The sequence below is a fragment of the Caretta caretta genome, chromosome 4 (genome assembly GCF_965140235.1).
Source record: "Caretta caretta isolate rCarCar2 chromosome 4, rCarCar1.hap1, whole genome shotgun sequence".
NCBI classification, from domain to species: domain Eukaryota; kingdom Metazoa; phylum Chordata; order Testudines; family Cheloniidae; genus Caretta; species Caretta caretta.
The window spans coordinates 42,714,580-42,729,439 of record NC_134209.1 but is presented as its reverse complement, the minus strand read 5'-3'; the positions used below and the strand labels follow the sequence as shown (position 1 = coordinate 42,729,439).

The 14,860-nt window shown below is 42.6% G+C and overlaps 1 long non-coding RNA gene across 2 annotated transcripts in view; it reads right to left on the bottom strand.

Annotated features, from left to right (window-relative positions):
* Nucleotides 1-1,310: 1,310 nt before the first annotated feature.
* Nucleotides 1,311-14,860, bottom strand: part of LOC125635270 (uncharacterized) — a 188,100-nt gene continuing 174,550 nt past the window's right edge. For both annotated transcript variants that reach the window (XR_012668065.1, XR_007356198.2), the window contains exons 3-4: nucleotides 2,337-2,412; nucleotides 1,311-1,444 (exon numbers count right to left, since the gene is read on the bottom strand). This is a non-coding gene — a long non-coding RNA (uncharacterized LOC125635270). The remainder of the gene's footprint in view (nucleotides 1,445-2,336; nucleotides 2,413-14,860) is intronic.

Genomic DNA, 14,860 nt, shown 5'->3' with positions numbered 1-14,860 from the left:
AGGCATAGGCCGGATAGAGCATCCCAAAGACCAGCACTACCACGCGGCAGATTATCCAGGAGACCATGGCGCATCAGCAAGGGGTCCCTGGGCTTGCAGGCGGAGAGCAGCTGGCTCCTGCGGGGAACAGAAGGCTGAGCGCAGCGGGGTGGGGTGGCCAAGGAGTGCTAGAGAGGGGAGAGATCTTGACGGCTGAGCCTGGCAGCCCAGGAGATACTGCTCAGCTGGGCTTTGGATTAGCTAATGCTTTGCGCTGGGTGTCTCTCGGGCAGAGCAGGGCTCTGTTCGTCTGGTTCTCGCTGCTGCTGCCAGGTTCCCTCCGGGTGGTGCAAAGCAGGGCCTGCCGCTGACTTGTTCCTACTTGGCCCTGTGGTCCTGGCCTGGCTAGCTCTGAACTGGGCCTGGCATCCCCTGCTCCGGGCACTTTTTGCCAGAGGATGTTGTGAAGGCCAAGACTATAACAGGGTTCAAAAAAGAACTAGATACATTCATGGAGGATAGGTCCATCAATGGCTATTAGCCAGGATGGGCAGGGATGGTGTCCCTAGCCTCTGTTTGCCAGAAGCTGGGAATGGGCGATGGGATGGATCACTTGATGATTACCTCTTCTGTTCATTCCCTCTGGGCCACCAGGCATTGGCCACTGTTGGAAGACAGGATACTGGGCTAGATGGACCTTTGGTCTAACCCAGTATGGCCATTCTTATGTTCTTAGAGTAGAATGTAACTAGTGTTGTACAGATTAGTGATGATCAAGTGATTTGACCCTCCCTTTATTGCTCCCACTACTTCACAGGGCTGAACTGACTTTCTGGAGGCACTGTGGTTGACATGTGGCATTAACTTCTGCTGCTCCCCTTGGATGAAGCATAGTGTACTGGTGAGGGATGACAGTCAAATGCAGCACAGCTTCTCAACAGGGAATGGGAGGCCAGGAGCATCACTGAAGAATCATTTCCTTCGGTGATGTCCCTGGGTGCATAGGTCTGGGGGGAGTGAATCTTATTTCCCTAGAGAGCCTTTGCTTCGTATGGTGTCCAGACCATTCTTTTGTCTTCATTGCAAAACTGAAAACCCCTCCCTCTTCAGAGGTGGATAAGGAAGATTCCCTGCACAAAGAACCTCACAGAAGTTCCAGTGGACTTTTTACCCTCCTCCAAAGATGAGACAATCTGGCTACATGCCAGGAGTCATATACACTGAGATACCCTCTTGATGAGCATAGGATAGAGAGAGACGTACAGACAGGCAAAAATCATGACAGTTTTTTCAGAAAGATATTTTATTTATTTGAGTACAAGAGGGTCTTGTCCAATAGAATCTACTCAATACTTTGTTTTGTGTTAGGTAACAGTTAGGTGAAGGTGAAGTGCACTTTATGTTGCACCAAATTTTTTCCCAAGCTTCATCCCCAGAGAAATTCCAAGTTCTTCATTCATTTGTCCTGGATATGAAGAAAGATGAACAACAGCATTTAGCATTGGCCAGCAAAGTATAACCAAAACTTCTCGACTGAACCAGGCCTCTAGGTGCTTTGTAAATATTTTAAGATCATCTCATGACATCTTGAATCATAGAGTTTAATGCCAAAAGGGACCACCACATCATCTGGTCTGACCTTCTGTATATCACATCCCACCAATGTCACCCAGCGCCCCGCACACTAAACCCAACATCTGAAATTAGGCCAAAGTATTACAGCTCACAGGAGACTAGACTATTATGCATCACAGGTAAAGAAGACAAGGGACTGAGGTGCACCAGTGCCCAAGGCCCCTGAAATGGCAGGGAAATGATTAATCCTGGCAAGTGACCACACCCACATGATGCAGAGGAAGGCAAAAATCCCCCCAGGTCACTGCCAATCTGACCTGGAGGAAAATTCCTTCCCGACCTTACAAACAGCAATCAGTTAGATCCTGAGCATGAGAGCAAGAACCCACCAGCCAAGCACCTTGTCAAGGTTCCTTCCCCACTCTGAACTCTAGGGTACAGATGTGGGGACCTGCATGAAAACCTCCTAAGCTTATTTTTACCAGCTTAGGTTAAAACTTCCCCAAGGTACAAACTATTTTACCTTTTGCCCTTGTACTTTATCACTGCCACCACCAAACGTCTAACAGATGTATAACCGGGAAAGAGCCCGCTTGGAAACGTCTTTTCCCCCCAAAATCCTCCCAAACCCTACACCCCCTTTCCTGGGGAAGGTTTGATAAAAATCCTCACCAATTTGCATAGGTGAACACAGACCCAAACCCTTGGATCTTAAGAAAAATGAAAAAGCAATCAGGTTCTTAAAAGAAGAATTTTAATAGAAGAAAAAGTAAAAGAATCACCTCTGTAAAATCAGGATGGTAAATATCTTCCAGGGTAATCAGATTCAAAACATAGAGAATCCCCGCTAGGCAAAACCTTAAATTACAAAAAAACAGGAGTCTACATTCCATTCAGCACAGCTTATTTTCTTGGCCACTTAAACAAAACAGAATCTAACGCACATCTAGCTAGATTACTTACTAAGTTCTAAAACTCCATTCCTGTTCTGTCCCCAGCAAAAGCATCACACAGACAGGAAGAGCCTTTGTTTCTCCCCCCCAGCTTTGAAAGTATCTTGTCTCCTCATTGGTCATTTTGGTCAGGTGCCAGCGAGGTTATCCTAGCTTCTTAACCGTTTACAGGTGAAAGGGTTTTTCCTCTGGCCAGGAATGATTTTAAAGGTGTTTACCCTTCCGTTTATATTTATGACACACCTGAAAGAGAGAATGTTCAGTGCCACCTCATAGCCCTGGCCCACCTCCCCAGTGTTCCATGTCCAGCTGTGGCTATACCTGATTCTTCAGAAGGAGATCAAAACTACCCCCACTCCCACTGGAGGGAATTCCCTTCCTGATCCCTAGAGAAGACCAGCTGAAACCCTTTTTCAGGCATAAACCAGAAGAGAGTCCAAAGGCTGTTGAGCCCTGCCCCCGTACTTAGCTACTGCTCTTTTCTTCCTTATACAGTCCTCCTCCATGACCGTCTCCCTTCCCAAGATCCTCAGTTGTGCAACCCCATACTCCATACTCACACTGGAGAACACTCACTCACACTAGTAGCTCCCTTGAAGTCACAGGGTAAGAGCTCTAAGGCTTACATAATTGGACTTTCAGAAGGTATCCTCTCACCACCTCCTTTCCTTTTCCTGGCTGTCCTGTCTCATTCTGGTAGTTAGTACTTGCAGGCTTCCACTGTGAATTCACTGTGCTGGTCCTCTGCCCCTGTGGTGATGTTGTTCGCTAGTAGACTTCTGCAGTCCTATGGGCTCTTCTAGTTCATAAAATTTGTTTCAAGATCAAACTGCTATTTAATCTCTTATTCATTCATTGATTTACTCACCTAGTCTGCCAAAATTCTAAAAGACGTGGGGGAAGCAAGCACTGTATGTGCACGCAAATAAGTATGGAAGAGAAAAAAGCCTAGATGCAACTGGGGAATATGTTGAACCTATTGAGCCCCAGCTACAGAAGCTGTTCTCCACTTGCAGAGCTCTGAGGAAGATTGCTGTGCAAACGCTGCCTGCTCTGTCCCAGAGTGAATCCCCATTCAACTGTGTGAGCTCTCACTGGTAGTGTGGCTACACATTGCATCAGCAGAGGTGAATACATGCACACAGGTAGAGGGTACAAGAGACTAGACAGGAGAGGATGCACGCAGGTAAAGGGTACAATAGACTAGACAGAAGGGGATGAAAATAAATGGGGAAGAAAACCTGTAAGATGACGTACTATATATAACGGACAGGTGGCATTTATTGAGTTTACTGGTCTATACACAGTTTTTGTGGCTGATATAACTGTGTCATTTAGGAGTGTGAGCTTTTACTTACTAGAACGACCCCTCATGTAGATGCAGCTATACCACTTTAAAACTATCTTGTACCAATATAGGTTATAGAGGTATAATACCAGTATAATTAAAGCAGTACAACCCACACATAAGCTATATTGGTCTAAGACAACTTTGTATTAGTATAACTGTGTCCAAGGTGTAGCTATAGCAGTATAATTAAAGCAGTACAATTTGTGTGTGTAGAGAAGCTCTTTGACTTCATGATACCATACTGAAAAGCATGACATTTAAGCACCTTTTTCAATAGATTCGAAACTTCTTCCTCTGGATTAAAAAAAAACCACCCCACCAGATACCTTTACTATTCACAGTTAAGCAGTCCTTGAGTTATGTGTTTGGGGATGAAAAGATGCTGAATGGACTGCAGTCATCCTGTGATTTATTCATATGCATGTTCTATAAAGTCTCTCATTTCTCATTAAGGGCCTGACTTGTAGTCCTCATTCAGTCCATATTTTCACTGACTGCAACTCTCCTTACTCTCATTTACACTAAAACTCCTTAGTGCAGTGTTTCCCAGACTTGGGACGCCACTTGTTCAGGGAAAACCCCTGCCGGTCCGGTCCGGTTTGTTTACCTGCCGCGTCCGCAGGTTCAGCCAATCGCCGCTGCCACTGGCTGCAGTTCGTCCCTCCAGGCCAATGGGGGCTGTGGGAAGTGGTGGCCAGTAAGTCCCTCAGCCCGCGCCGCCTCCTGCAGCCCCCATTGGCCTGCAGCAGCGAACCGCAGCCAGTGGGAGCCGCAATCGGCCGAACCTGTGGATGCGGCAAGTAAAAAAACCGGCCCGGCCCTCCAGGGGCTTTCCCTGAACAAGTGGCATCCCAAGTTGGGGAAACACTGCCTTAGTGTCTATGAAAACCTGGCCCAGAGTATTGGTTGAATAAGAACAGCAGGATTGGGTGTTTACATAAGGAAAGAAAGCAAGAAATCTTTATGGTATGTGCTATGAATTGACTAAAAGGGCAGAGAGAGGGAAAAGTCCTAAAATCTGGTGCCCCTTTGAAACTCTTGCGTCTAAAAAACAAAATCACATAATCTTTTCTTGTTAACTGTGTGACGTGTTTCATGATTCAATTGTATTCATCTAAGCTAATGTAACCTTTCATGACATGGACTTGTAGAAATTACATTACAAGTAACCGGATTCATTTCCATTTCAGTGGAGCTTGTGAAACAAGCAAAATTATTTTGTAGCAATGGGGAAAACAATTTAGCAGAATGCACGTCTAGCATAGAAAGTTCATAAATGTCATATTTGGGTTGAAACTTTTTCTGTCAAAAATGTCATAACCTCATAAGAAAGAGAATTAAAATCCCGTTATTTTAATTTACATCTAGCCACAAGATAAGTTAAGTTATCATTGAAATTCTAATTAAATAGGATGATTGACTAAGGTAGGACATCAAAGAAGAGAAGTGAATATGATAAGTCAAAGTCTTATTAATTAGTCCGCGTGGAAGAAATTCCAGGACGTCAAGCTGAGGCTGCTGCAAGGAGAAAAAAAGCAGACAAGAAAATGTGTGTTTCTTTGAAGTTAGGAACTGAGATGGTGATGGAGGTAATTGTGTCTGACTGGATCCAGTAATGAAGAGCCGTAAATCAGACCTAGGAATCAGAGGAAAGATTCTAGTAACGAATGTGGCTACCTCCCTGCTGCGAAGAAACAGAATGCAGAGCCGACTAATTGACCCAGTCTATCTCCCAGTAGCTCTCTGTTATTATTTATTAATTTTTAATTTCTGAATTATTTACGTTCTGGGAAATTATTTTTGACAGCCTGTTAGGCGCGCCAAAGTTAATGGAGGATGAAAGGACCGGTACCAGAATTAGTAGGGATGTAGTCACAGGTTACTGAATTTAATGATTTTGGAAGGGAAAATTGATTTCACACAATGTGTCACTTTATACTACTTTAGGGATACACCAGCTATTTGATTAATTGAGGAATAACCAACTCAAAAGTATATTTGAAGTGTAAATGAATTATAGTGCTCAGCTGTTTATTTTTCTCTTTTGCTGATTAGAGCACCGAGTTTGCTTAAAGTTGCTGAATAAAACCAACATAGGTGTGCCCCATTTGTGTACCTGCTTAGTTCCTCCTTTACCCTGGAAAAAAAAGTCTCACCGTCTGGAGGAGACCTGCAATCGTCCTATTCTCTGGAGGTGAAATTTAACCTGTCTTGCACTAAACTCAATTAAATGGGCTCTGTGTAAATCTCCACACAGTAGTTGTATGGGATGGAATACAACACCCAACATGTGGGCAGAGCATGGGGTTAAAGCACGGATCCTCCTTGGAAGCCAGCACAGCCTCTTCCACCTAAGCTGTTGTAGTGGCCACTGGCCTCACACATCACATATGCAGGGATTCAGTCCACTGTGTCAGCAATTACGAAGATACGTAATTGCTGACACAGTGGCATCAACCTTGGTCCAGCCCCCACGCTCCTATCTACACCAGACTATGTGTGATGAGTGCAGATGCCTTCACTTCAGTACACAGTCAGTGCAGGATTCGCTCCACTCTGCCCTGAGATCCCTACTATGAGGCTACAGTGGGGCATTCATAATTGTGCAGGCCCTTTGCATTAGCTACATATTATCCTTCATGTGAGATGCAAATTAATTTTGTTTGTAGCTCATGTCACTCTGTATAAAACCCCTCTTCCAATAATGTACAGAGGATGCTGGGAGGTGCTGCAGGCTATTTGTTTGCCACATTACTATATGATATACTCACAGTTTCCAGAGCGGTTTGTGCTGGAAACCTCTCCTCAGTTCTTCAGGATCTCCTGTTTTGTCTCATTTATGGATGTGTCTTAAAGTGAGGAACATACTTATTTTTAACCTACATTATAGAGCAACTGTGTGCTTCAGTGTCCTAAACACAGGGCCAGGAGGGCAAGATCTACAGAATTCTAATCCTCATTCTGACACAGTTTCCTTCTGTGGGCTTGGATAAATCACTTAGGGCCACATGTTCAAAAGTGGCTACTGATTCTGGATGCCCCAATTTTTGAGTGCCCAACATAAGACACATTAAGCTGTCTCAAGATGAGCACTCAAAACCCAAGGCAATAAAGTTGATTAAATTTTCACCCTTAACATCTCTGCTTCCTATTTCTCCAGTTGCAAAACAGGGTAATAATTTATACTTACCTATCTTGGAGGTATGTTGCAAGGAGGATAATTAATCAGTTAAGAGACCAAATGTGCTATGAAAATGCCAAGCACTGAATAAGATCTGACTCAAACAATTTGGCCTATGGTAAAAGAAAGCCCGCCAAGGCAGAGAAGAATGATCTGGGCTAGACTCTGTTCCCATTGAAATAAATAGCAAAACTCCCTTTGATTTCAGTGAGTGAGCACAGGACTGAGCTGTAACTTGAGTAGACAGCAGGACAAGAGCCCAAGGGAGCTGGTGTCCCACTTTGAGGCCTAAAGAACAGTGAAACATTAGCAAATGCACCAAATATTGGGCAAGGGATGATGAAATGTCAATCATGAGTCAATTTTTCTTTAAAAATATGTATTTGTCCTCTCAAGTTAAAGATCAATGAAGAGGTACAGGAAGGATTTGCAGGTGAGATAGTCTAAGGGGTTTATAAGTCATTTAAACATCTCAGCTTATTTTTCTGAGCCGTTCAGGAGCACTGTGAACATTTCTTTGTGATGTTTTACTGACAGGAACAGGCAAGGTTAGTCTGGGTTTATCTGTTACTTTTTGGATTATACCACTGGCAATTAACCATGCAAGGAGGATCAGCTAAAAGAGGGTGTTATGTGAGATGTCTGACCTGTGGCCTCTACTTCAGAGATTGCTACTTTATCATTTTCTCAGCATGTGCAGCCTGGATTGGCTCAGGGGACAAAAACCTGAAGTGCAGACTCAGGGTGTTCTTGGGTCTCTTAAATGTGTTAGAGATATTTTTTTATTGTAGTAATTAAAAACTGTTCAGAGAGAGACGGAGAATGCATATGAGAAAGCTGAAATACTGTACAAGGATGTAGATTCTGTAACAACCTCAAATATGCCACTGTAAAGCAGACCCATTACAAAACTGCTCATTTTGGTTGCAGTGAAACCTTCTAATTGGAACTACTATTAGGAAAAGATAAAGGCCAAGTTCAGTTCTTATGCAACCCCAGTGAATTCAGTTTGGGTTGCACATGAGTTATTGAGACCAGAATTGACCCCCCTGCATTTTCTATGCAATGTTTTATCCATTTAGATAATGGATGAAAAACAGTGGGGCCATATCTTCAGCCGGTATAAATCAGCTAGCACCTTTGAAATCAATAGAGCTATGCGTAATTATACTAGCTAGGGATTTGGCCCCAACTTTTCAAAATAGTGTATGGAAGAGATGTTCATAATCCATTAAAAAAAAACCCTTAAACACCTCCCAGGGTGCATTTAGCAAGTTCTCCCTTAAATGTATGTCTCAAACAATTGCAATTAAGCATTTAGATAATGAAGATTTTTAGCATGCACTGCAGCTTACAGAGCACAATACACATGCTTTCCTAGATCACAGTGCTGGCTTCTCCCTATATCAATATTAAAACAAAGGGGTACAGTGCCCTGGGAATGCAGCTCACAACTCCAATTAACAACAACTAATTCCCCGTGCTGAATATTTACCCCTAAGTGTTGGCTAGATATAATAAGTCATGCATTTTGCATTTAAGCTCTTAATGCCCAGAGGATAACAAAAATCCATTTTGATCACTTTTTATTATCATCTGAAGAGAGAAGAATGCATCACCCCATTAATCATGTACATTACTGAACTAAAAATATGAAACAGACTGCCCCTCCCCCATTACCACATCTTTTTTTTAAAGAGGAAAAGAGGGTGACAGGATCATTTTGTTTCATTTGCTTTTAGCTAAGTAAATGTTAAAACGACGCAGAATTAGCTGTCTTGTACTGAAGGATGATCTATGGACTGAGACTCTGAAGATCAACATTTAATTCTCAACTCTACGGCAGACTCCCAGTGTGACCTTGGGGAAGTCCTTAAATCTGTCTGTGCCTCAGGGTTCCCTATTTGTAGAATGGGAATAATAATATTTCCTTTCACCCACCTTTTGTTGGTCTTGTCTGTTAAGACTGTATGCTCTGTGGGGAATGAACTACCTCCTGCTAGGTGTTTGCACAGTGTTTAGCATAGTGGGGCCTCTAGGTGCACCAAATAAATAATAAAATAATGATAATACCAAAAGTGACAAATAGGCCAACCTGTCATTTCCCTGAATAATAATAATACTGTATATTATTTGTGCTGCCTGGAGGTCTCAGCTGGGATCAGATCCCACTATGTGAGGCATTATATAAGCACATAGTAAGAAACAGTCCCTGCTCCAAAGAACTTACAAGCTAAATTGGCAAAACAGATTAAGGCTGAGAGGGGAAACAGAGGCACAGAGAGATTAAGGCCCAGATTTTTAAAGGTATTTTGGTGTTGCTCTGCTCAGCACTGCAAAGCCTATGTGATTTAGGAACCCAAAGCTCATTTTAAAAAGTGGTTTAGGCACTTAGTCTTCAGAACAATGCTTAAATACCTTCAAAAATGTGGGACTAAGTGACTTGCCCAGGGTCACAGGGCAGGTCAGTAGAAGACCCAGAAATGGAACTCAGATCTCTGGAGTCACAGCTGAGTGGCCTAGTTGTTGGCCCATAATGCCTCTTTCCTCAAAGTAAGGATTTTTTGCTTAATGTAGAGAAAACTGCCTTTGTACCTCTAGATCACAATACAACCGAAATAAACCTCAGGTTTGGTTTCTAATATGTACCAAGGTGGAAATGCTGAAAAGGACAGCAACATCATCACAGGCACACTGGGAACCAAAGAATATCACGCTACTATGTGATCCAAAACTTGAAGAACAGCTGTCTGCCCTCCCTACATCAGTGTGTTGCACATTCATTTAGGGCTGAATTTGACCTCCGTGCTCACACTGTGGGGTAGTTACAAACCTGCGCAGCCCCAAGGAAGGCATTACTCATTGATAGATAAGAGAAGAACAGTAAGACTTTAGACAGCATACTGCAGAACATTACTTTTCTCTAGGGACTAAAAATTACTAAAGTTTGGAGCTGTCAAGAATGGGGCAATGAATGTGGTATAAATACTTAATCTAGCTAGATAGATAGTGTTACAGCCTGAAAATAAAACAACTAAGGGCTATCTATACCCATGCAATGTGCAACACATATGGAAATTTGTTGTAAAAAAATTAGATGTTGTGTGTGCAACAAGGAAATGATGCTATACAATACAGTGCCCATCAGCCTCCAACTGCACTAAGCAGATTGCATGGTGGTAATGGCTAATTCAAAAGATTCTCCCTTTCTGCTTTGTAAAGAAAAATACAGCAAGTCACACTGCTTGCTAGCAACACAAAACCTCCCACTGTAACAGAAAACCTGGATCAATAAGCTAAGGCAGCCTTAGATATCTATGCCTATGATCAGCTGGCTACATATATGGCACAGAACACACAAAATATTTCTACAACATTATACCTCACTCTGTGGAGAGAAACCCCCTGGAGATTTTACCTTTTCATGAGTTTGTGACAAACTGGTTGTCTCAGTTAGGCTTCTCCTTGATGAGCTGCTCCTTGTACAGGACTCCGAGATGTACGTGGACACACAAAGGGCCAGATTTTCTTGTGCTCAGTTCTCAACCTCAGAGCCAAAGATTTCCAGAAGAGCTCAGCACTCAATGTGGCCACTTCTTTAGGTGTCTAAATGGGAACTGAGTGTTTTCTGAAAACGCTGGCCTAATGGCCAACTTCTGCTTCATCCGACATACCAGTGACAAGACTTTACACAACAGTACAGAATATTTCTGCCATGCTTGGAAGTGTTTTTCTGTGGACCTCTCTATTCTGTAACTGGAGGATGCAAGCAGATGCTTTTTGTACCCTGCTGAAGAAGTGTTTTGGCCTTATCTTGTGCTCAAGCAGATTTTAGCTCATTCTGTACTTTCCCCACAAGACGGCCCCCATTAAACAACAAAACGAGAAATACTGTGACAGATGGCTGCAAAAAGGGCTCTGTGTATAACAAAACAATAAACAAATTAACATGATACCTCAGGGTCAAACTTCCCACATGCTGGAAACCAGAAGAAAACAGCAGCACTAATGATTTGTTTCTTTCCAAAGGCTTTAGATTTGTAAGTACTTGGAGGAGATAGAAAACAAGCATTAAATTTTGATTAAAGGGACACTGTCTGCTTATTTTAGGCTTAGAATTTAGGCCTTCTTAAAAAGCAGGGGTGGGTAAATGAGGGGCTTGTGTGTTGGATATAAATATTTCCTTGCAATACTCGAACCCACATATATGATCATTCTGCTGGTACATGAGAACCATCAAGCAAAAACCATTAGAAACAGAAAGTGATATTGTCCAGTCTAGTTCTACTGTTGAAGGGGAGTCAAGTGCAGAAAGTAAACACTATTTGACTTGTAACATTCCGTCATATATAGTAACAACGGTGTTATTAGTCTGACAAGGATTTTAAAAAACACATGGTGTTTATTTTAACAGTGACCAAAAGAACCTAAGTCCTGTTTTCAAAAATGATTCCAAGAAGGGAGGAATGTGAGTCCTACTGACTTTCAATGAGAGGCTCCTGTGCCTAAGTCACTTTTGAAAATGGGACTTAGGCTCCTAAGTCAGTTATACACGTCTGTAAAAGAAAAGATACCGAGTAAAATTCAGTGTCCACCCAAGTTCTCTACAGCATCTTATCAAACCCTAGTCTCCATCCCCTCCTCCAGCATAGATATTGGACCCACAGAGAGGTCTCTCTAGGGTCCACAGAATGAGAAAGGGACATGGAGGTGTCTGACTACCTATATGGTAGCCACCACTGTTGTACCTGAGCCCTTCACAACATTCCTGTGAGGTAGAGCATGGCTATTATCCCAATTTTCAGATGGGGAACGGAGGCACAGAGGGGCTAAGTGACTTGCCCAAGGTCATACAGGAAATTTATGGTGGAGCAGAGGACTGAATGTGGATCAGTTGAGCCCAGGTTAGTGCCTTAACCACTGGACCATCCTTCCTTTCCCACCTTCTAGGGGAGGCTAGGTGGCCTATCAGGTAGCATGCTAGACTAGGACTCAGGAGACCTGAATTCTATGCTTGGCTTGGCTAACCAGCCTGCTGGGTCACCTTGGGTAAGTCATGTCACCTCCCCGTGCCTCAGTTTCCCCAGCTGTAAAATGGTGTTAAAGATACTTATTGTCTCCCCCCATCAAGCATCCCGTTGTGTGAGAGGGAGGGGATCCCTGTGTGGATGCTGCCTTCCATGCTCAGATATTGGGGGGGGGGAGGGGGGAGGGAGGAGGGGCAGGGCACTCCAGGTCCCTGTGATTTCTCAGCCCTTTTTTTTTTTTTTTTTTGGTCTGTTTGCTGAAAGTGCAGGGAGTGATCGAGTTTTAACCCTGTCAAGTTGTCCTGCCATGGCTCAAGAACAGACTGTTAAAAACCAGGGCACAAACCCCGAATTGGTTGTGTGTTCTGTACATTTTCAGAGGCCAATCACAGCACAGGAATGCAACGTGTCCTCCCCGCTGATGCCCCAACCTGCAGAGGTAGCTTTGTGGGAGGGGAGAGCACTCCTGCTGACAAGCGCCGTTCCCACAGGCGCTTTTCATCCACAAAACTTTTGTCTTTTGGGGTGTGTGTGTGTGTTTTTTAACACCTCTGAATGACAAAAGTTTTATTCAGTTCCTAGTGTAGACAAAGCCTTTCACTTGCATCACTAATCTTCCTGGGTGTGTGTGTAAACAACAAAGTCTTTTGTCCTCTGTAATGTTCAATAATAGTTCATCTGGTGTCAATGAGCCTTCCTTGTCCGATAGGACATAACACCTTCTGTTGGAGACCAGCATTTCACACTAGTTAATGTCTCTCTCATGTCTGGTGAGTTACACAGTCACAGAGGCTTACTCTACAAATGCTTAAATATAATCTTACAATGTGGAATACAGATATTATAAGTGAGATTAACGCACGCAACAACTCGCTAGCATTCAATAACGTCTAAACACCAAATGCATTCTTACAATCCTAATACCTATTTTAACGATACTAGTAACACAGCTTATGCTTATGCTCAGATAAATTGGTTAGTCTCTAAGGTGCCACAAGTACTCCTTTTCTTTTTGCGAATACAGACTAACACGGCTGTTACTCTGAAACCTAGTAACACAGGTGAGCCAGACTGATTCCAGCTATGTATTTGTCAGTGTTTAGTTGTGACATGGGGACCTTGACATGAGCTGGCTCCTGATCTACCAGTATCATAAATACACATGTAAATTCAGATCCCTTTGAATTGGCTTTTCAGCTTTGGGTTTGTTTGTTCTGTTTTCTGAAAAGACTAGTTATAGCAGACATTGCAGATTGTCTATTTGTCTGTGCAAACTTCTCATTCGAGCCTGCCAGCATGTCTCCCTTCTGACTTGCAAGATACCACAAACCATGGTTCTCTTGTACCCCTCCATTATCTCTCTTCAGCAGTTAAAACCAATCAAGCTGTGACACGGATAAAATATCCTATCACTAACATGAGATCACACAATTCATTTCCCCCTGTGATGTATATTTGACTATATTTGAACCAAAGACTCCAAAAGTAAAAGGCTATATTATAGCATCTTCCTGCATGTCACCACCTTAACACAGCCTGGCACTGTGTTGGGGTTTTGCACGCGAAACACATTGTTAGGGGGAAATAACAGCACGGTGAATGAAAACCACATCCTCAGCTGGTGTAAATAATCATCGTTTCATCGCCTTCAATAGAGCTATACTGATTTATACCAGCGAAGGATCTGGCCTCACGCACAAAGAAACATTTGGCCTCAATCATAGCAGTCCACTGCAAGGAAGGTGCAACTGACCTTGGCTACAGATACACAAAGTTATTTCTGCTACAAGCATTTCTACATTACCTTTGCCATTTTTATTAATTCAAATAAGTCCTTTGTAACCTGGAAGAAATGGCCAAACAAATCAAAGAGGAAAAGAATGGTGCCTAGACTTGCTCACCTAAATACACACAAAGAGCAACAGAATAATCAAATAACCAACCCTGTGGCATAAGATACATTTTGAGGGCAATGGAAGTGCCACACACCAAGGGCCTTGTACATCATTTAAGGGGTGCTTTCCAGTGTTATTAAATATATATTATATAACCTGCCTCTGAGATGATAGAGCTTAGAGGAATGTTGAAACACAAATTGAAAACTACTTGTTAAACAAGGTTAATTTGTTCTTATTCCACATTATAAAATAGCTTCAAACACTTCTAAACTAGGTCATTTGACTGCTCTGAAAGTATATGGTACAAGGCAGCCGTCTTTAGCAACAAGTTTATTGAAGAGTTTGATTGCATCCCAAAAGCATGATAGATATTTCTGACCGTATCAAAGAAAATTCAACTGTTTTAACAAGGCACACTAATGAGACAGTCTGTTTAATTGAAATGCTTTAAATTACCATGTAGTACAGCATGAAAAAATCATTATTTTCATTAGATGAGCTACTCGTTAGCCAAAAAATCCAAGTTACAAAACATCACTGCATGAGATAATAAATATGTTGTAAAAAACTTTAAAATCAGGCTATTAAGAGGAATTTTCTTTTAAAATATACAGTGATGTTAGTTGAGTGCAATCTCTAATCATATAAATCAGGTTTGGGCTGTGCTTAATTTGTGCCAGGGCTTGCCAGGGTTGAGCCCTGGCACCTCTAGGTTTGGCAGTTCAGAGCCCTGGCACCTCTGGCCTTGCTGCATCAGTTAGGAAAGTAAAAAAATTGCTTGAGCCCTGACACCTAATTGCTCGCGCCCCGACACCTCTTTCATTACAAATTAAGAACTGGATTTGAGTCTTTGAAAAGGACACTCTGATACCCACAGACAAAGGTCCTGATTCTGT